Raw genomic sequence first — 21,444 nt, 5'->3', positions numbered from 1 at the left:
CAGGTGTTTATTGTTCACCAACCAAATGCATTGATATAAACCTATTCCACAACATCTTTTCCCACAAACAAGATACAATTGTAATTGTAATAGGTGATCTGAAGAGTAAACGTAAGAACTTTGAATGCAGATCCATCAACACAAATGAAAGAAACCTATTACAATTCATCGATGAAAATAACACAGCCCTAATAAACGATAGTACACCTGCATGTACCACGTATGCTACAAAATACAAGTGACATCCTGGACATATGCCTCACCTCCTTTAATATCAGACCTTTGATTTGGGGGTTGTAAGTCTGTAGACTTATCGTTGTATTGGCGGGGGGCTCATTAGTTAAGGAACTGATGGTGAAAAATATATTGGCATTGTCCAGAAAGGGGCCAGAGTAAATGTGGGTCACTCTGGCTCTCATGTAGTGACTATTAATATACTAAGCAGTTCGCACCAACAAGAAAAAAACAAAAGAAGTCACGTGCACCTCACCTGACCCTTCTGGGTATACACGCGTATATATATATATATATATACCCAAACAACGAGAGTGAGAGAGCCGTACTGTTTGTGAAGATCATTTATGTATCATTCAGTGTTGATTAGGGAGGAAGATAATGCTTGGTATTGGCCACTGGAACAGTAACCCAGCCAACAGGGATTACTTAATCACAACTATGTACATTGTCCCGCAGGTAAAAAGACGTTTCATTTTGATAGTTTATACTTTGGACACGTGTTGGAAACATGACTAAAACCGTCTGATAAGTAATTGAACAAGCAACATAGCAGAGACTTATATGCATCTTGTGACAAGGTTTATAGCTGGCAAACAGATCTGTAGATCAAAACGTGTATATTACCATAAAACAGCTGCAAGTTTAGAATTTCAACTTGGCCTAACGTGGCACAGTCTGGCTTGCAATTCCAGCGCTGAACAAAGTTCACCTGCACTGTTGAAAAATATACAACCAAACTTCATACTCAAAGGATGATGGTTCGCAAAAGACTTTTAGCTCCTGAGGCAAAAAAAAAAGAGAAAGAAAACAATCTTGATTTCCAGAAACTTCTGTTTGTTGGTAACAATAGAAAGAAGAATTATGAATCTCAATTGGACAAGCCTGATATCTCAGATTCCGAGTTCATAAAACTGAAAAATGATTTGTTAAGAGAATAATTTGTGCAAAAGAACAACAGATTCATATAGAAAAACAAACACAAGATCAGTAAACAACTATGGAGGACAGAAATTGCTACATGTATTGACTTATAAATGTATTTTTTATTTTACACATTATATAAACTATTTATATGTAAAGATTTTACACGTGTTTTTAGTTTCAAACTTTATATCTTCAGTTCACACGTGTTGAAGCTATCTTTCAAACGTTGTCACTATTAAAATTCTCACAGAAAACTTGCAAGTGGTTTTATAAAACAACGTATTACGTAATTATGGGTTGTTTATCAAGTGTTATTAGTTCTCAAGAAGTCCAGTTTTATATATCTCTTGGAGATGTTTTTACATTTATCTGTAATAATGTTGGTTTCCAGCGGTTCACTACTAATCACACAATGTACCGTGTTTCTCCGATAATAAGACATACCCATAAAATAAGACCTAGTGTGATTTTTGGGGATAGTTTTAATATAAGCCCTACCCTTAAAATAAGCCCTAGTTAAGAGTGGCAGGAAGAGGAAAGAAATAAAAAAAAATTAATTTATTAATTAGTTTAATAGTTAGTTAATTAGTTTGTTTAAGTATTAATCAGTTAGTTTAATAGTTTAATAATAGTTTATTTTAAATGGTTAGTTTAATAGTTTTACTTTGTAACTTCATTTTTTAATATATCAAAATAAGACATCCCCGAAAATAAGCCCTAGTGTCATATTTTGGAGTGAAAATTAATATAAGCCCTGTCTTATTTTCGGAGAAACACGGTACGTTCTTGCGGACTTACAATGCTAGAAACAATTTCGGCACCCGTGTTTGGCAGAGCACACAAAACCTGTTATGCAGCTTTGTGCTTAACTTCAAATAAATGGAAAAATGTGAAACATTATTTTATATTTTTGCGCCATAGAGCGATTAAAAACGAATACTTCTGTGAATAACTATACATTAAAATATAAAATTAATATTAAGGCTTTAATGTAAACTGAAACAAGACACTTGTTAGTCACAACATTAAGTATATTTAGACATCATGAGAGAAGTAGAAACGTGGATGCTGTGTGGCGAAATTTTTATTGGGAATACGAATTTCTTTAAGAGAAAAGGATTGAAGCATTTTATGAGAATTACAAATGTTTCAGTGAAGGAAAAATATAATTTTTCGTGAATATTCATGTATGATACACATACATGTCAAGCGAAGGAAAGACGTGTACACCAGTGAATGTCTAATATAAACTAGATCTAAGCGATTGCTCAGATAAGGAAATAGAAGCTTTAAAGTAAATAATATGATGCATCCAAGTTGCAATATATGAAGTAAAACCGGTGGTTTTCTAATCTAAGAACACCATCAGAAATTTGACTGGAAAGAAAACGTGGAGATATACATTTCGATAAGCTGTGATTAACAGCTTACGACTATAACCAATTATTACTTAGTTTTGGTTTTGGATTTATAAAACAATGGAATCGAACCAATCAAATGGAGGATCTACTTGCAAAGAAGGCATGTAGTGCTATTTGGATCATCATATGAATATACGAAATTGTGAATAAGAAGTCGTGATTTTGGACCAAAACTTATTTCTCCGATGATGAATTCAGAGGCTGTCCGAGAGGCTACTTGAAGAAACTATGGCAGTTTTGGCAGAACCTGATTAATATCCAACGTACAAATTCTGTGTAAGTAGTTATTGCTACCATATCTAATATAACAGTTTAATTAGGAAATGATGTATAATGTGTAACACGATGGTAAAACTGAATTCATTTGTAAACTTGGTAAGATTTACTGAAAAGTAATAAACTTGTCACAAATTACTTTAGAAAAGTACTAATCACATGACAAAAACTAAACTATGTCTGGATATTTATTGCATAACGACCTGATAGATAAGTTTGTTTTATGTAATGCCAGATCTAATAAATATTACTGAAGGCTTAATCGAGACTCAGTTACTCACTCAAAACCAGGAATTTGATCCTCTTATTGTTGAGACTTCCCAGTTTAGTTTTGCTACTGTATAGTTGAAAGAGTGTTTGAATATTTTGAATTAATTAAAGTGTTATTTATTAATTTGTGCCTTAGTCCTTTTGTCATTTATTTATTTTAGTTGTAAACCTTCTCGAGCTCGTGACTTTGGTACTCCACTCGCAACTGTACAACCTGGATTTTATAAATTAATTTATAACTGTCCCCGCTATTACAGCAGTAAGTCTACGGATTTACAAAGCTAAGATCAGGGTTTGATTCCCCTCGGTGGGCTCAGGAGATAGACCGATGTGGCTTTGCTATAAAAAAACACACACACGTTTATAACTGGTGCTAAGTTGAACTCCAAACGACCAGCCTTCACGCCTTCTGTTACAGATAGTTCTTGATATAACATTTCTGTCATTAATGACAATTAAAACTCGCTATACAAGTGTTTCGAATAGGTTTTATTTAAATTTAGATGGTACATGACGTTTAAAGTGAATAAACATCATTGTAAAGATTGTGTTATGGTACAAACCAGCTGATAAAACAAATTATCATGAGTGATTTAAGTATCTAAGAAAAGATGCTACCATTCTTCAGATATTTTACTGTATATTATACTGTTGTATAATATAATTATATTTATAACTTATAATTATGTTAATATAATTCGAGTATATTACATTATTATATCGTTGCATGTTTGATATAAGTGAGAAACTGTTCACCATGGTTCTGATCCTCAAAACTGTTGTTGGTATCATGAGCATACCTGTGGTAATATCAAGGTTTAAATCCTATTGAACAGTTATTCAGCCATTGCTTTTCATGAAAGAGAAAAATAAACTAGCTAAGTCTGCTGCCAAGCTGGATTTCATAACCACTCCATATATCTCTTCATAGGTATTTCCATTCAAAATTAAATCAGATTTTTCGGTTGTCGGGTTTAAGAGATTTTTTGAAAACTAACTTACATATTATGTTGGTTGTTTCCTCCTTATTACAGACTATGTTTATGTATATTTTAGACGATAATTTCATCTGTGGTTTACTGGTGAATAAAGATTCAGCACGCACAGAATAACTCTTTATCAAATAGTAGCCTTTTATGGCTTAACGAACTCGATGGTTTATATTACTGTAAAACCATCAGTAAGAAACTTCTTCACGGAAGCTCAAAGTTTTATTGTAAATACCAATTAGAGAGACAATGTGTCTGACTAGATAACCTTCTTTATGAATATTAGGTAGTTAATATAATATACCCTGTGGGTGTATTGTTCTTAAACAGTTCTATTAATGATACCTAACTTTTACGTTTTACTAATATGTTACCAAGCATTTTAAACTTAGTAGTACCGTCTAATATGCTCCAAATCTTTAAGATAACATATTTTGTTCCTAATAATGGTCCAATTATTTCGCCAGGTTTGGTGATGATAATGCCCTTATTCGTTCACAGTTTTTAAAGAGTGTATAATTATTTTAGATGGGAAACGGGTTTCTTTTTTTTCCCCCCTTGTTCAATTATTGAAAACAGAGCAAGACTTGATATATGAGTACTAATCTGGTCGAAATTTTTAGCTGCAAGGTAGATGTCACATTTGTGTAAGGCCCGTAGAAAATCTTCAAATATAAGATAACAATATTCAGTTTATAACTTGAGTGTAGGAATTCCTTGTCGAAGATCCTCTGTTTATAAAATATGTTCGTACTGTGTACAGTTTGCATGATTCTGAGCCGTGAATGTAAATAACAATATCAGGTTGTTCGAGAAGAAAATGTTTGTTTTTTTCTTTACAATTGTGTAGTTCGCATAATTGTTTGAATCTAATGCTTGTTAAGTACTTGGAGTTGTTTTTTCACAAAGAGAGCAATTAGATGTGTGTTATCTAAGCTGCATATTTAAACTGTGCTTAGTTTGTGAGATTCGTTTCTGTAATGTAAATCTTAATATGGCGTTGTTTTGGCACGTGTTTCATGGCTTTCTCGTTGTGTTTTTTTTTTTTTTTGTGTGTGTGGGGAGGAGAAGGGAGAGATGTAAGAGCCTTAAAATACATACCTTGAAATTTACTCAAAATTTTAACATGGGATGACCAAAACGATTGATTATGATTTCAGTAAGGGATTTTTAATTTTTTTTTTTTTTTACGAAATTAAGAGTCTGAAATAATTTTAGGACAAGATAAACTATCGTAAACAAGACTTAGGTCTGTGCATTTGGAAACAGTTAACACATTTAAAATAAAAATATAACATCAAGTCTGTCGTGACGTATTACCAGACGTCGCTGGATAAGAGGGAGTGACGTTTTAAAAATATGACTCGACGTGAGCGGACTAAAGTTCTAGGTTATTTTCCGTTAGCGATAAATTATGATATGATTGAAAAAAAAAGGCCAATGGTGTCTAATTTCTGTTTGTTTTGAATTTCGCACAAAGCTACTCGAGAGCTATCTGTGCTAGCCGTCCCAAATTTAGTAGTGTAAGACTAGAGGGAAGGCAGCTGGTCAATACCACCCACCGCCAACTTTTGGGTTACTCTTTTACCAACGAATAGTGGGATTGATCGTCAAATTATAACGCCCCCACGGCTGAAAGGGCGAGCATATTTGGCACAAAGGGGATGTGAACCCGCGACCCTCAGATTACGAGTCGCACGCCTTAACACGTTTGGCCATGCTGGGCCCGTCTAATTTCTATTCGCTCATATATCACCCTGTGAAGCCATAGAAGTTGTACAAATTTTGTCTGTAGAGTGAGGAGGAAACAAAGATGGAATACCGAAACAAGTTTAAAAATATATTAAGTTGTACTTACGAGTAATCTAATTTAGTTGGTAAAAAAGGCCTATAGGATTCAACTTAATACTAGACTTAGCTCATTTCTTTATACATTAAGAAAACAGTTATGGGAAAGCTCAACAGAATTTATATTACTACAGACGTGCAGATGACTACACTATCGTTCAGGATCAGAATAATGTAGAATGTATTTAACCCTTTATCTGTTAATAAATGAAAAACATTGTAATATTAACTTAATGGTATAGAACACTAAGATAACACCCTTACCACAAATGGTAATGCTGTTTTATGAGCTGGTTCGTACCATAAGCCAACGTCTGCGGAACTGTTTATTCATTTTGAATACTATGTACCATTTACATTAAAAGGAAGTCTGATCACAACCCTTTTGTAATGAGCTTACATAGAAACATTGAATCATGGATTGTCCAAAATTAAATAACACTTATATAATAAATCTTACTCGCTAAATCATGCAAGAGATTAAAACCCAGATGGACAACCTGGGCCACTCTTTTAGGGTATCCAAAAATAAAGTGATTCTCATAGCATCTTATTTAGGAAGAGTGTCGTTCGTGGTAAAACAAAGAAACTGTTGAACAGAATCTATATGAAAATCAAACTTAACTGTGTTTTAATATCCCAGTGCAGACTGATAAACGTCTTGCGAATTGTTTTGCAAATGTTTAATTTATGGAAAAAGTACGCGTATCCAAACAAAATCGTTTTACTTATGCGCTCAGTTTAAAGAACGTATTTAGAAATATTTTTTAGAAAATCTAAGTTTCAGGAAAGCTCTAATGTGTGTCGTGATTGTAGTACTTATACACTCTGTCATAATAGAGAAATCTAAATAGTAGCTTTAGAAAATATTCTGTGTTCAGGCAGTCTTCAGATGTTGTGGTCTGCTAAGCAGTGAGTGTCACTGATTCCAGATTGTATACGAACATTAAGCTCTTTATTTCGGTTTATCAACATGAACCACCACAATATATATATATATACGTTCTTCAGTCATAATATAATAGTTACATTTCACTTTATATGTGAACTCAATATATAACAAAGTCCAATACTCTGTCTGAAAATCATTCAGTTCTACATATTTTGATGCACAAACCAGTTTTAAACAATAACAACGTAGTTTTCCCAATTCACACAGTTACTGAGATACCAGATATTTCTATTCACATACTAATAAAATAAAAACATTGCCTTTTATTAAAAATAAAAATATCCTGTCACTGTTATTATTTTGATCCATACACTCGTACAACATATAACGACTGTATCTTAAGACGATTGGTATGGGTATTAAAACTTCAGGTTAACCTGGAGATAACCTAAGAAGGTCGAAACGTTGTTATCTACTTTATTTTAGTATAAGTTTTAATACCCATATCAGCAGTCTTGAGATACATTGTTGCTTCAAGTGTGTTTCTCGTCATTACGAAATAACGTTTTGTTTGTTTTGGAATTTCGCACAAAGCTACTCGAGGGCTATCTGTGCTAGCCGTCCCTAATTTAGCAGTGTAAGACTAGAGGGAAGGCAGCTAGTCATCACCACCCACCGCCAACTCTTGGGCTACTCTTTTACCAACAAATAGTAGAATTGACCGTCTCATTATAACGCCCCAACGACTGAAAGGGCGAGCATGTTTGTTGTGACGGGGATTCGAGCCCGCGACCCTAAGATTATGAGTCGCACGCCTTACGCGTTCGGCCATGCCAGGCCCACGAAATAACGACTCTGTGTTTATAAGACAGAAATATTAAGTTACATGCTATATTTTAGCACATACCAAATAACAACGTTGCCTTTTAAAGACACAACAGTATTGAGATACAAGCAATACTATTGCCATTATGTTAAGGAAGCAAATATGAACGTTGTTTTCTGGAGCTACAAAAATATCGAGTTACTATTAACGTTATGTACCATCAACAGTATACGAAATATCAACAAATCTTTTTCTGTAACAAATGGGTTTCTATTGACAATTCAACGCGTGGCAATGATACGATAATATGCTGTTCTTTGTGTCACATTTTAAATTACCATCAACGTTTTGACGTACGCAATAAGAAAGTGTCAAGAATGTTCTTGAATCAGAAATAGCAATTTGATATGAACAATAAAACATCTATAAAATATTTTATTTATAACAATACTTCAGTATCTTAGAAAAGGCGCCAATACACAAATGAAACAAGCAATAACATTAAGTTATTGAGCCTTGAAAATAGTTCGTTACTACAAAATTTCAATCCATCCGCCTACGTAAAAGAAGTAACTAAATAAAATAATTCGTTAATAGAAAAGTTTCAATTCATCCGCCTATATAAAATAAGTAACTAAATATAATAGTTCGTTACTACAAAAATTTCAATCCATCCGTCTACGCAAAAGAAACAAACAAATAAAATAGTTCATTAGTACAAAAGTTTCAATCCATCCGCCTATATAAAATAAGTAACTAAATAAAATAGTTCATTACTACAAAAGTTTCAATCCATCCGCCTATATAAAATAAGTAACTAAATAAAATAATTCGTTAATACAAAAGTTTCAATTCATCCGCCTATATAAAATAAGTAACTAAATATAATAGTTCGTTACGATAAAAGTTTCAATTCATTCGCCTATATAAAATAAGTAACTAAATATAATAGTTCGTTACTACAAAAATTTCAATCCATCCGTCTACGCAAAAGAAACAAACAAATAAAATAGTTCATTAGTACAAAAGTTTCAATCCATCCGCCTACTTAAAAGAAGTAACTAAATAAAATAATTCGTTAATACAAAGTTTCAATTCATCCGCCTATATAAAATAAGTAACTAAATATAATAGTTCGTTTCAATTCATTCCGCTTGCATGAAAGAAACAAATAAATAAAATAGTTCGTTACTACAAAATTTCAATCCATCCGCCTACGTAAAAGAAGTAACTGAATAAAATAATTCGTTAATACAAAAGTTTAAATTCATCCGCCTATATAAATAAGTAACTAAATAAAATAGTTCATTACTACAAAAGTTTCAATCCATCCGCCTACTTAAAAGAAGTAACTAAATAAAATAATTCGTTACTACAAAAATTTCAATCCATCCGTCTACGCAAAAGAAACAAACAAATAAAATAGTTCATTAGTACAAAAGTTTCAATCCATCCGCCTACGTAAAAAAAGTAACTAAATAAAATAATTCGTTAATACAAAAGTTTCAGTTCATCCGCCTACGTAAAAGAATTTACTAAATAAAATAGCTTGCTAATATAGAAGTTTCAATTCATTCCGCTTGCATGAAAGAAACAAACAAATAAAACAATTCGTTACTATAAGAATTTCAATCCATCCGCCTACGTAAAAGAAGTAACTAAATAAAATAATTCGTTAATACAAAAGTTTCAATTATTCCGCCTACATAAAAGAAACAAACAAGTACTTGCCTATTAACTATAGTTTTCAATACATACTTAAATACAGAACTTTACCTTGAGTGAAATTAGTTTTTGACGCATAGATTATTTGACCTCTAGCAATCTCTAAATTATTGCCTAAAATGATGTAGTACAAGCTCTGTAGACATTCATTGATATATCGTCTCAGTCAGGATGTTTGAGACGAGTAATAAAAATTACCGGTAAACAATAAACAATTTTATCCCCAAAACAGCTAAAATCAATGTTATTTCTGCATCCTGTGGAAATTATATTCTCTAAGACACCACAGAAATCACAGACGAAAAACTATTTTTTATCACCATAGATTTTACAGTCAAGATAGTCTTCAACTGTGATAAACTAATATAATGTCATAACCTTAAATACTGAGCTAGGACTAATACAGTATCTAAATACTATAGATTTTATAGTCCTAGCATAAAAAAGAGGGTTAATTATAATAGATTTAAAATGTCAATATAAAATGTAAAACAACGCGTGTTTTACAACTGACAGCCTTACACGATTTTCATGTGGTTAGAGTGTTTCATCCAGTGTAGATTTTACGAGCTTTCAAACATTATTTAGTCATTATATATCTATATACTTTGATAAGTTCCACTTACTATGTAGATTTTATAGACTTAGACCGTTTTTACGCTCTATAGAATAATAAAAATTAAATTACTAAAGAGTTTGTAACCTCAGACAATGTTTATTCATTGCAGCTTTTTAGAAGCTAACATTTTATTTACTACAATATAGCTTTTAACAATGTGTACAATATTTATTCACTATATATTTTATAGACTTAGACGATACTGATTCAGAATAAATTTTAGAAACTTAAACAATGTATGTTTACTATAATATAGCTTTCAACGACATGTATAATATTTATTCACTATATATTTTGAATGCTTAAAGCCTAAGTCTTAGTCAATGTTTATCCACTACGGATTTTACAGTCTTAAATAAAGTGTTCACTACAGATTTTACACTTAGACAATGTCTATCCACTACAGGTTTTACATACTTAAACAATGTTTTATTTATTATATTTTTTATAGACTTGAACAAAGTTTACTCACTACAGAGTTTACAAACTTTTACAATATTTATTCACTATATATTTCACAGACTTAGACAATATTTATTCGTTATAGCTTCCATAAACTTATACAATGTTTAATTATTCCAACCTTTATTGACTAAAACAAGTCCCTTGATGGGACAACGGTAAGTTTGCAGATTCACAACGCTAAAATTTGTGGTTTGATTCCCCGCAGTAGACTCAGTAGGAAAACCTAATGTGGCTTTGTACCAAAACAAATAAATAAGTCTAATAAAATATTTATTCTATGTAGTTTGTTGTTTTGAATTAAGAACAAAGCCACACAATGGGCCATCTGTGTTCTGCCTACCACGGGTATCGAAACCCGGATTTTAGCGTTGTAAATCCACAGACATACCGCTAAGTCACTGGAGGGCTTATTCTATGTATCGTATAACAAAGGAAACATGTATAACCACTTAATAAGCTAAAAATATCATTGACTAATGCAAGTTTTTAGTCAGTATCAGTTTTATAGTATACTAGATAATTTAATGTAGGAAAAGATGTAGAATTTTCAAGAAGAGGATTTTGAGTGAATATTGAATAGTGGACAGTGCATGGCATTCAGTTAATACAGTGTTTCTTTAAAATTTTGTAATTTAAACGAGAGAGCAAATTTTAATGCGATAACACATATCTTTATCGTTGTTTGGAATTTATAAAACAAAACAAAAACATCACCACATAACATGGTGTAAAGAGTTCTGAAAAGTAGGGTTAGTGAAGTTCAGAAACACGAACATGCAGTACTGCCACATTTTCTGTCATGGCAATTTCCTGAATATTTATTACTGATTTTTACTTACAGGATCAGCAACCACTTTCGTTCAACCAGACATTGTATCGAGACAAATAACACGTGCTCGCACAGACGAAGCAAGTGAGAGATGGTTGGTGCAAGTGGTTTTAAGGTTTCATCCGAGTTAATGTAAAAAATCAACATTCTTATCTAAAGTGTTTCTGAAACGTTATGTTTTCTCACTATAAATAAAATATTAGTTTTTTCTTAGTGATAAGTCTTTATGAAGAAATTTGGTTGTTTATCTAGATTATTTTTAAAGAGGTTTATTATACGGCATGGAAAATCCTTAGATGTCTCCTATTATATGCCAACACTTGAAGCCAATCTTCTGGTATTTACTCAGCAAATAGGGATGCTTTACTTATAACGTGAGAAGGACAAAAAAGCTTAATAAACTATATCTTAGACTACAGTTAAGAATCACTCACTAGCGAAGGAAACGTTTTTATTCCTAAACCACTAAAAGCAAAAGTATTATTCTTAAAGTTAAGAATAAACAGCAGTTCAAAATATTTGTCAGCTAAATGCTTTGATATTACCTTGTAGTTGGATATATCCAATCATTAGTTTGAAAGTTTTGTCTGTATAAAATAATTGTTAATATTGTCCTTAGAAATCAAAAGTAGTTTGAAAACTCAGTTGATTTTGAAAAAGAGAAAAGAAAGAAGAATAAGAAGTGGGGAAGCAAACTATATATTTTGTTCCCCCAGTAACTGAAGCAGGAGGCACGTGCCCCTTCCGTGTTACATGTTAAGCACAGCGGGAGACACCTGCCCATTCCGTGTTGCATGTTAAGCACAGCGGGAGACACCTGCCCATTCCGTGTTACATGTTAAGCACAGCGGGAGACACCTGCCCATTCCGTGTTACATGTTAAGCACAGCGGGAGACACCTGCCCATTCCATGTTGCATGTTAAGCACAGCGGGAGACACCTGCCCATTCCGTGTTACATGTTAAGCACAGCGGGAGACACCTGCCCATTCCGTGTTGCATGTTAAGCACAGCGGGAGGCACGTGCCCATTCCATGTTGCATTTTAAGCACATCTAACCACAAATAGTTATTTACTATCAAGCATTTACTTTAACAATTACATTTGACTCTTAACTAAGTTATATAATCTATCAACTACTAACAAAGAGAAACCTAATGTTAGTATATCAATAAGTTATTTAATTTATTAACTACTAACATAAACTTAAACAAATCCACTATTTAAGTAAACGCCATTGTGATTAAGTCATATGTCATAATGCTGTAATATAATATATTTTCTGTCACTTTCCAAAGTTTTGTGGTGACAAGTTTGAGGGTTCAATCCCCGCAGGGACACAACATAGATACCCTGCTGTATTTAAATTAGTCAGATCAGAAGATGCAAACGTTTGAAGTACTGCTTCTTTTGTCATAAACATTGATAAAACCTGACTATATATGTAAGTTTAAGAAGAAAATTTAAGAAAGTTTTAGCGTTATTTAGTGAAAATCAAACACGGTGATGGTTAAGAATATTAAATCCTGTGAGGAGAACTAGATAGTTATTGTCAAGACACTCAGTTATTCTTTTAAAACTTAAATGTTGTCACTATGTAAGCTATTTAATGAAAGTAAAACTGTTTTAATCTCTAAGTAAACCTTAAAGTTACTTAGGCTTAAATAAATCGTATTTTTAATGAGCCTGTAACCACAAACAATAAGTGACACGTCAAAACATATTTGAAATTTGTGTGAGGGTCAGTTGTCACAGTTGTCGTTCGTCAGTTTTAAGTAAATCCAACTAATAACCCGTTATACAACATTTTGTTAATTGGTTTCAATACCAAATTCATTAGAATAATTTACTTCAAGTTTAAACAGAATCGAAATAATTTTATAGATAATTTATGAAGTAATTCAAGGAAATGCTAGGGTAGCCATGCATAAAATTGATTGTTAATTCAGTTAAAACATCTCAACGAAGTTGTACTAAAATGAAAAATTCTGGCAATTCTGGATAGCAAATGTTACTAAGTTCTTGAGTCACTAAAAACAACAACAATTTAATATAGTTTTATAAAGGATGTATGAAGTTATAATTAAACAAATCCTTCAACCCAATAATTCTGGACATTGGATGTCACCTTTTTGAACTTGATCAAGAGTTGTCAGTAGGTCATAGTTTATGTCCTCACCGACAAAAGAATCGTGTTTGTAGTTGTGATGACTCATGATGAACTTTCTAATCCACTGTGCACCTGTCATGAGTTTTCCAGAAGCACGTTGTTGTATAAGCTTTAAGTAGCCATCTACAGCAATGATAGAATCGTGAGTACCCTTCTCACGAACATACTCTCGTATGATTGGAATAATGCCAGGAAATATACCTTCTGACCCGTTAATTATCTCATCAACAGATGCACGCTTCAAGCTGCTATTGGTCTGTTTAATACTATGCTCTAATTCTGTGGTACAACTTACATCTTTTTTTATCCAAAATCTTTCTTCCAAAACAGCATTTCGCTTTTGTGCAACCATAAAATTTTCCTGAAGCTTGCTCATAGGAATAAGCCAGTTCAATCTCTTCTCCATGAAAACTTTAGCGAAAAGTGAAACGAATATGGCATAAGCTGCATTTTCAAAATCTGTTATTTGTACGTCCATTGCCTTGAGCTCAAGACGCCAGAAAGCTTTAGCTGAAGGGTCAGGAACTTTGAAAAGCACTGCTGCAATGTACGAGCTCTGTAATACTGTCAGCATATTGCTGGTTTCAGTTTCAGTTTCTTCCAGTTGTTCCCAACAAGCAAAAGCGGAATTCTCAATAGGGATCGTGCTAGCTGAAGTGCAAGTTGTGAGTCTACTCCGTGTGAAACGAGTTCTTGGTAAAATCTTTCATCGATCAAAAGAGGCAAATCATTAAACTCGGAACCTTCTTTAGACAAGTACAAAACGTTTGATTCCCATCGAGGCGTATTAGGTAGTTTATAGTTCAGTTCTTCAGGGTGGAATACTTCTGTTCTGGACCTATCGTCACAGTTGTCAGATAGTGTCTGCCACCTGCAATCAAGTTCTGTCAAGTACCCTCTTCTGACTGGACAAGCAGCGCTCAATGCCATCATTATTGGAGCCAAAGGCACAGCTGATCATGCAGAAATTTGGATTCCTCCAAACAGGATGCTTGTAAGGTGACTTGCAAGGCACAGCTACCGAGTCCAAACATTACACAGTCTTCATAAACATGATTTGGTTTGGCAACTTCTTTCGATTCTCCATCGTCACCGAGTGCTTGTAAATCCTCTATGTAAGGATCTGGTGTATGCGTGTCTTTAAAAATTGGAATATTTACCATGCCTCGTGTTTCTCTCCTTTTTTGAGAATTAATGACACATGTCCTGTACACTGTGTTATCCTGACACAGAGATTCATCTGGTATAAATAAGGATCTCAAGATACCAGAATCTGGTGTAGGGTCATACGATGGTTCGGTGAAATATCTACACCCAAACCGTGGGAACATTGTTAACGTTAAGTAGGTTTCGTTTTCTCCAAGGTTCGCTAACACTTCTTTTCTTCGTTCTTTCATGTTTTTCTCAACTTCATCACAGCACTCCAAAACATCTCCATATGGCTCTTTGGGGCAACTCTCTAACATAGATTCCATGACTTCGTCCGACCACAAACCAACCAGTGACTTGCTCTTTTCACGCAAATTCTTTAAAATTTTGGAAGCGCACAAATGTAGTCTTACTGTTTTACTTTCTTGGTTGAGCTTCATAATATGGCCTTCAATCTCGTCACCCCACATGAACGGATCATCTCTTCTATACTTGTGTTGGTTGTAGTGGTAAATAAACTGACGACATGCTAGATTTCGCACTTTATCTACGTGTTCTAGCAATTCTTCAAAATTTAGAGGATGTGGGTTATTTAATAATCTCATGACGGTGTTGGTTATAGCCTTTCTATTAAAAACGTTATTTAATATATGACTTGGTTTTCGGGGCGTGTCGCCGTTAGTAACGTTCACTATTATATGCCGTATGCGACCTTGTGCTTCAACGCTCGATTCAGATTCTGCGCAGTAGAATGTTCAAGTTCCCTTGATAATTGCTGTAGTTTATAATTTCTTTTCTCTACTACCAGGGTAAGCAAGTAATGGTTACATGACAAAAAATCATCGCAGACTTTGGATATATTAACTTAAACAGACAACTAAATATATAGAGTTAGAGAGAAGAGATGACGACAATGAAAAATATATTAGTTACATCACATCTTCAAGTTTGCGTTTCAAGTTATAAGCTATTATTATTATACGTATTTATTGACTTACCACTGTGTATTTTAAATTTGAAAATGGCGCTCCATATGCCAACACAAGCGGAAACATAATTTTATGTTTGTGTTCTATTTCAGATGTATCTTTCTTTTTTACACTTCAAAAACTGACAAAACATTAGATTGTAATGTATTAATCACACAAACCAATGTTTTAAACAAAATCTAAAGCCAAAATCACATAGAACTTCGATTGTATGTACAAATTATCTGGTCCGCCATGGCCAGGTGGATTAGGTACTCAACTCATAATCTCAGAGTCACAGGTTCGAATCCCGTCACACCAAACATGTTCAGACGTGGAGGCGTTATAATGTGACGGTCAGTCCTTTATTCATTAATAAAGAGTAGCCCAAGAGTTGGTGGTGGGTAGTGATGACCAGATGCCTTCCGTCTAGTCTTACTTTGCTAAATTAGGGACGGCTAACGCAGATAGCCTTCGTGTAGCTTTGCGCGAAATTCACAGCAAACTAAATAAACAATTATCTATTCGTTAATTTGTACTCAACTCCGTAGGAAACAAACTTCTAGTTGACGAGTTTTGACTCAGCGCAGAAGAAACATAAATGTTACGAGCGAGGTTTTAGTCAATTCTAGACGAAACGCACATGTTACTAACAAATCTTTACTTCACTCCAGACAAAACACACGCAACTGACGAGTCTCTCAACTCAAAACGAAAGAGACATCTAACAGACGAATCTTTACTCAACTATAACTGAAACAAACATCCCACTGACGTCTCTGCATATCCATTTTAAACACTGCAAACTTATAAATGCCGATTAGCATATATTAAAATAACTGATGTTTCTCACATAGAAATACTATACGTGATATGATTTAGCTACATGTTTGCACTGAACCAAACTTTTACACAGTTGACAATCCTGTTTGTGCCACAGTACTTGATGAGAAACTACTTAATAGAAAATTCTGAAATAAACCTCACGAATTATCTTAGCAAAAATTATCCTTGAAAAACCCTTGTTTAATCCAACAATTAGTCATAACACTACTAAAACAACCAACTTGAAAGGTAGACAGAGAAAAACATAAAACTTACATTTATCACCTAAAAATTATTAGCGTTTTAAAAGAAAGTAATTTAGAATTTACTGGTAGGTTTTGTTTATTTATTTTCAGTGTAAATCAACGTAATGGACTATCTGTGCTGTTTCCACCATGAAGTGGTTGAACCCTGGACTTCAACATGATAAATTTTTGAGCCTACCGCTAAGCCAATGGGAAACAAAATTTTATTGACTTAGCCACATTCAAATTCATTCCTTTCTAAGGAAAAAAAAAACAAGTTGTTACGCTTCGGTGCTCACTTTTTTTTTTGTTGTTGTTGTTGTTTCATTTAAGTGTTCTTATCACCAAAATAAGAAATTGTTATATTTTATTACAAAATAAAATGTGCTATGATCAATGTTTAAGATATTCCACTCTGAAACTGCACTTTGCTCTGTCTTTCAATTGGTTGTTAGGTAATAGTGAAGTTATGTGGGTCAGCTAGTGAGCTGTCAGCTGCTATAAAAAAAAAAAAAAACTGTGATGTCAAGAAACCCACTTGTTGAGAAATTTATGTGCAGAAACGGCTCGTTTGGGTTGAGAAACGTAGTTTACGTAGTTCGCTCTTCTACGTAAAATATTTTCTGAACCCAAACGAGCCGTTTTTGCATATAAAAGAAAAACTGATTTTTAGAAAAAAAAATTGCAACAAATATTTTCTAAAGTGTAACAAGTTTTATAACACTAAAATACACAAATACATTACGTTCAGCCTTATCAATTGAGTTATTGTTTCTTTAATAAAATATACTGTGGAAGTTTTATATTTTTAGCAAAATCTCCAAATATATACCAGATGTGTTGCTTTGTTATATGCTTATTGTCTATTGTAAATATTGTATCATTTCATTCATGTTTGTCGGTTTAAACGATGAATTTTGATAGTATAGTTTATGATCTTCAGACGTTTTGCCTCACAAAATATTTGTAATTTATGTATATTTGTCTTTATGTTCAGCATGTCTGTTTGTTACGTTTTACCACATATCAAAGATTTAATATTATAGGTTTGTTTTTTAGTATAATTTAGCTCTTAAATATATCGATGTTGTCATTCATTTCCTTGTTTTGTATACACGCTGACCCTAAAACTGATTACGTTTAAGCGAATCTGGCTCTAAAATAACAGACGTAGTCGGTTTAGTTTTATTGATTCACTGTTCATTTCTACGTATTCCTACGCCATTAGTTACGGCCATATTAGTAACAAAGAATGCAGACAATTTTCTGACGCACTATTTTTTAGACTATTCTATAGGCGACTGCATTAGATTATGTGAATGCATGATAGGAATATTTGACTTTTTTTATGTTTCGGGGTATAGTTTTAAACATTTCAATATATTTTTTTGTATTTTTCAACCCTTGAAAATAGCCATTATCCATAAAAAATCTTCAATGAAGTAAATAGAATTAGTTCCACATTATAAATGATTTAGTCGATGAATGGTTGCACACCTTCTACGGTTAAATATAAAAACATAATAATAATAAGAGGAAATACCACTCATACTTACGTTTTGTCTCTTTAATGATTTGATAATAGATAATTTTTAATAATTATCATTTACGGATAGATTCCTTTTTTTTTGATCAAAACTTCTTAGCTATTGCAACTTTTTAAAACCCCTTCCATTTTTATAAATCAGCTGTAGGTTGTGACACGGCCCGGTATGGTCAAATGTGTTAAGGCGTTCGACTCATAATCCTAGGGTCGCGGGTTTGAATACCCCTCGCATCAAACATGCTCGCCCTTTCAGCCGTGGGGTCGTTATAATGTGACGGTCAATCCCACTATTCGTTGGTAAAGAGTAGTTCAAGAGTTGGCGGTGGGTGGTGATGACTGGCTACCTTCTTTTAGTCTTACACTGCTAAATTAGGGACGGCTAGCACAGATAGCCCTCGAGTAGCTTTATGTGAAATTCAAAACAAACAAACAAGCTTGTGACAAACCTTTAAGTTTTCTTACTTGAAACAATGACTGCACTTATGGTCTTAAAACAACTTGCATATAAACGTTTTAAGACGGCTTGACTAGATAATGAAAAAAAAAACATAAATTTATGGGGTTTCTAGATCTTGTTAAAACGTCATACAATTGTAATAAAGTTTTTCTTTTCCCTATAAAACCGTATCAGTACTTTTATTTCCTAAAAAATAAGTTAATTGTTTTCTAGTTACAATTTCCTCATCATAAATGAATGGCCCAGACATTAGAAATAGGCCCGGCGTGCGACTCGTAATCTGAGGGTCGCGGGTTCGCATCGCCGTCGCGCCAAACATGCTCGTCCTTTCAGCCGTGGGGGCATTATAATGTGACGGTTAATCCCACTTTTCGTTGGTAAAAGAGTAGCCCAAGAGTTGGCTGTGGGTGGTGATGACCAGCTACCTTCCCTCTATTCTTACACTACTAAATTAGGGACGGCTAGCACAGATACCCCTCGAGTAGCTTTGTGTGAAATTCAAAAACAAACAAACAAACAAACATTAGAAACAGCAAAATGTTATTACAAAAATGACATTATGTTACAAAAAATATTTCTTACAGGTTTATTCATTGGTAGATATTCGAACTCCAGACATAATATTTGGTTATTTTCTTCAACATTTCATTCAGTGATGGATGTAAAATCTGTGAAGCTAATGAGCAAGAAAAATTGCGTTTCTGTTGTTACGACTAATATTCCGCCAACATAAGTATGGAAGGTGAAGATGTCAAAAATGGCGTTCTTTTAACATGAATAATTATTATTGCAAAATTTATAAAATTTGTTTTCTATTATATTAATTACTTAGTTTGGGGTTTTTAGATAAATTACGCACGTGTTAGAATATTATTTTTTAATACAATAATCATTACGCACGACATATTCGTATTTGTGCTTGTGAAATCTGTGAAAAATACATCACTATTGTTAGTGGATCATCCAGACAATCATTTTAAAATATATTTATTTACTGTTTCTTAATATGAGCACTATTTCTTCATTTTAAATAATGTAAAGAACTTTGTTTTGGAAAAGCCAATTTCTTTAATCTCTTCCAACAGATGGCGCTTATATATATATACACACATCTATTTATTTTATTGAAACCTTAAACTTTATTTCAAATACAAAATATTTTTTTATTTTCAATTTTACAGTATCAACGTTAGTTCAATAATATGATTAACAAAACTAATTTCCAAGTATATTGTGTTTGACAATTTATAATTCTGGACTACAATTTAACTACATAAATTTCAAAGCACAGTTTTTAATTGACAGTTTATTGGAACAAACTAAAGTCTTATTTCTTGTGTTTTATAAATATATTTTTACTAATACTTTAATTCATTACAGGTATAGTGAAATCTTTGAATATTATTATTAAATTCATTAACAGATTCGAAGTTTTAAAAGAAACCAAGATTTCAAAAGTACTGTAAATAAAAAATGCATGTATTATTTTAAAATGTTGAAGAAATGTTCCTGGGAATATTTTAGATTCATACATATATGTACTTTATAGTGTTGTTTGGTTAGTCTTTTTTCTAGATATTGTATTAGGTTTTGAAAGCTTTTTTTATTATCACTATTAATATTGAGTTTCTTGCTTGCTTACAATATCTGTTAATAGTTTTAGATATAACAATGTTGAGGTTTTATGGTTTGTACTACATTATACATTTAATATTATACTAAAAGATTAAATATAGTGATATTGATTTTCCTTGTTTCTTGTAAATTAAAGCCTATATTGTCCATCCCCACACCCCTGTTACAGTAATAAAACTGAAACTTACCAACACTAAAATCAGGGTTCGGTTCTCCTCAATGGACACGGCAGAAAGCACGATGTGGCTTTGCTATAAGAAAAACACACAAACACTCTTTAGTGCCATCTACCGGTAGGTATGATAATCATGCTGTAATGATGTCAATACTGCTGCTGGTGGGGGGAACCATTTATCGGCGTTCTTCATAGCTTGATATACATACATATAATTTATTCGTTTGTTGATTACGTTATCGACGGATACGTTATCGGAATGGATGACATGTCTTCGAGTTTAAAATAAGCTAGAGATTTTAGAATAATTTTCAGATTTGTTTAAGACTGAAACCACAGCTTAATTTGCGTAAATTACTGCAGGAAAATTACCATTGTTGTCGTCTGCTGCATTTGTAACTGATCAACTATCTCCACACCAATTGGTAAAAAAAAAAAGGTTATATATTACATTACATTTTCAATAAGTTCATATTCTTTGCCCTTTGTGTGGTTATAGGAGTTATGTAAGATAAAGTAAATACTTTCAGTATCAATAAGATTCAAATCCCTCATTCGTTTTACTTTCAAGTAAATTTATAGATAGATTGTCGTACTTTTTTAATCTGGTAAATAATGCGCTTTAAACTTATATTTAATCAATTAGTCATGATAGCTTTCTTAAATCAGAAAGAACTTGGCATGGCCAGGTGGTTAGGGTGCTCGACTTGTTATCTGAGGGTCGCGGGTTCGAATCCCCTTTCCACCACACTTAATCCCACCTTCAGTCGTGGGGTCATTATAAAGTTACGATCAATCCCACTATTCGTTGATAAAAGGGTAGCCCAAGAGTTGGCGATGGGTGGTGATGACTAGCTGCCTTCCCTCTAGTCTTACCCTGCTAAATTGGGGACAGCTAGCGTAGATAGCTCTCGTGTAGCTTTACGCGAAATTCTAAAAACAAACAAACAATAA

General features: G+C 33.1%; 2 pseudogenes; both read right to left on the bottom strand.

Annotated features, from left to right (window-relative positions):
* Positions 1-13,416: 13,416 nt before the first annotated feature.
* Positions 13,417-13,968, bottom strand: LOC143233514 (glutamate--cysteine ligase catalytic subunit pseudogene; annotated as a pseudogene).
* A 454-nt stretch (positions 13,969-14,422) lies between these two features.
* On the bottom strand, positions 14,423-15,244 carry LOC143233505 (glutamate--cysteine ligase catalytic subunit pseudogene; annotated as a pseudogene).
* Positions 15,245-21,444: the final 6,200 nt, after the last annotated feature.

This window comes from Tachypleus tridentatus, chromosome 1, assembly GCF_004210375.1.
Source record: "Tachypleus tridentatus isolate NWPU-2018 chromosome 1, ASM421037v1, whole genome shotgun sequence".
Classification (NCBI taxonomy): domain Eukaryota; kingdom Metazoa; phylum Arthropoda; class Merostomata; order Xiphosura; family Limulidae; genus Tachypleus; species Tachypleus tridentatus.
The sequence above is the reverse complement of the archived record's forward strand: the minus strand, read 5'-3'. Positions and strand labels throughout refer to the sequence as shown.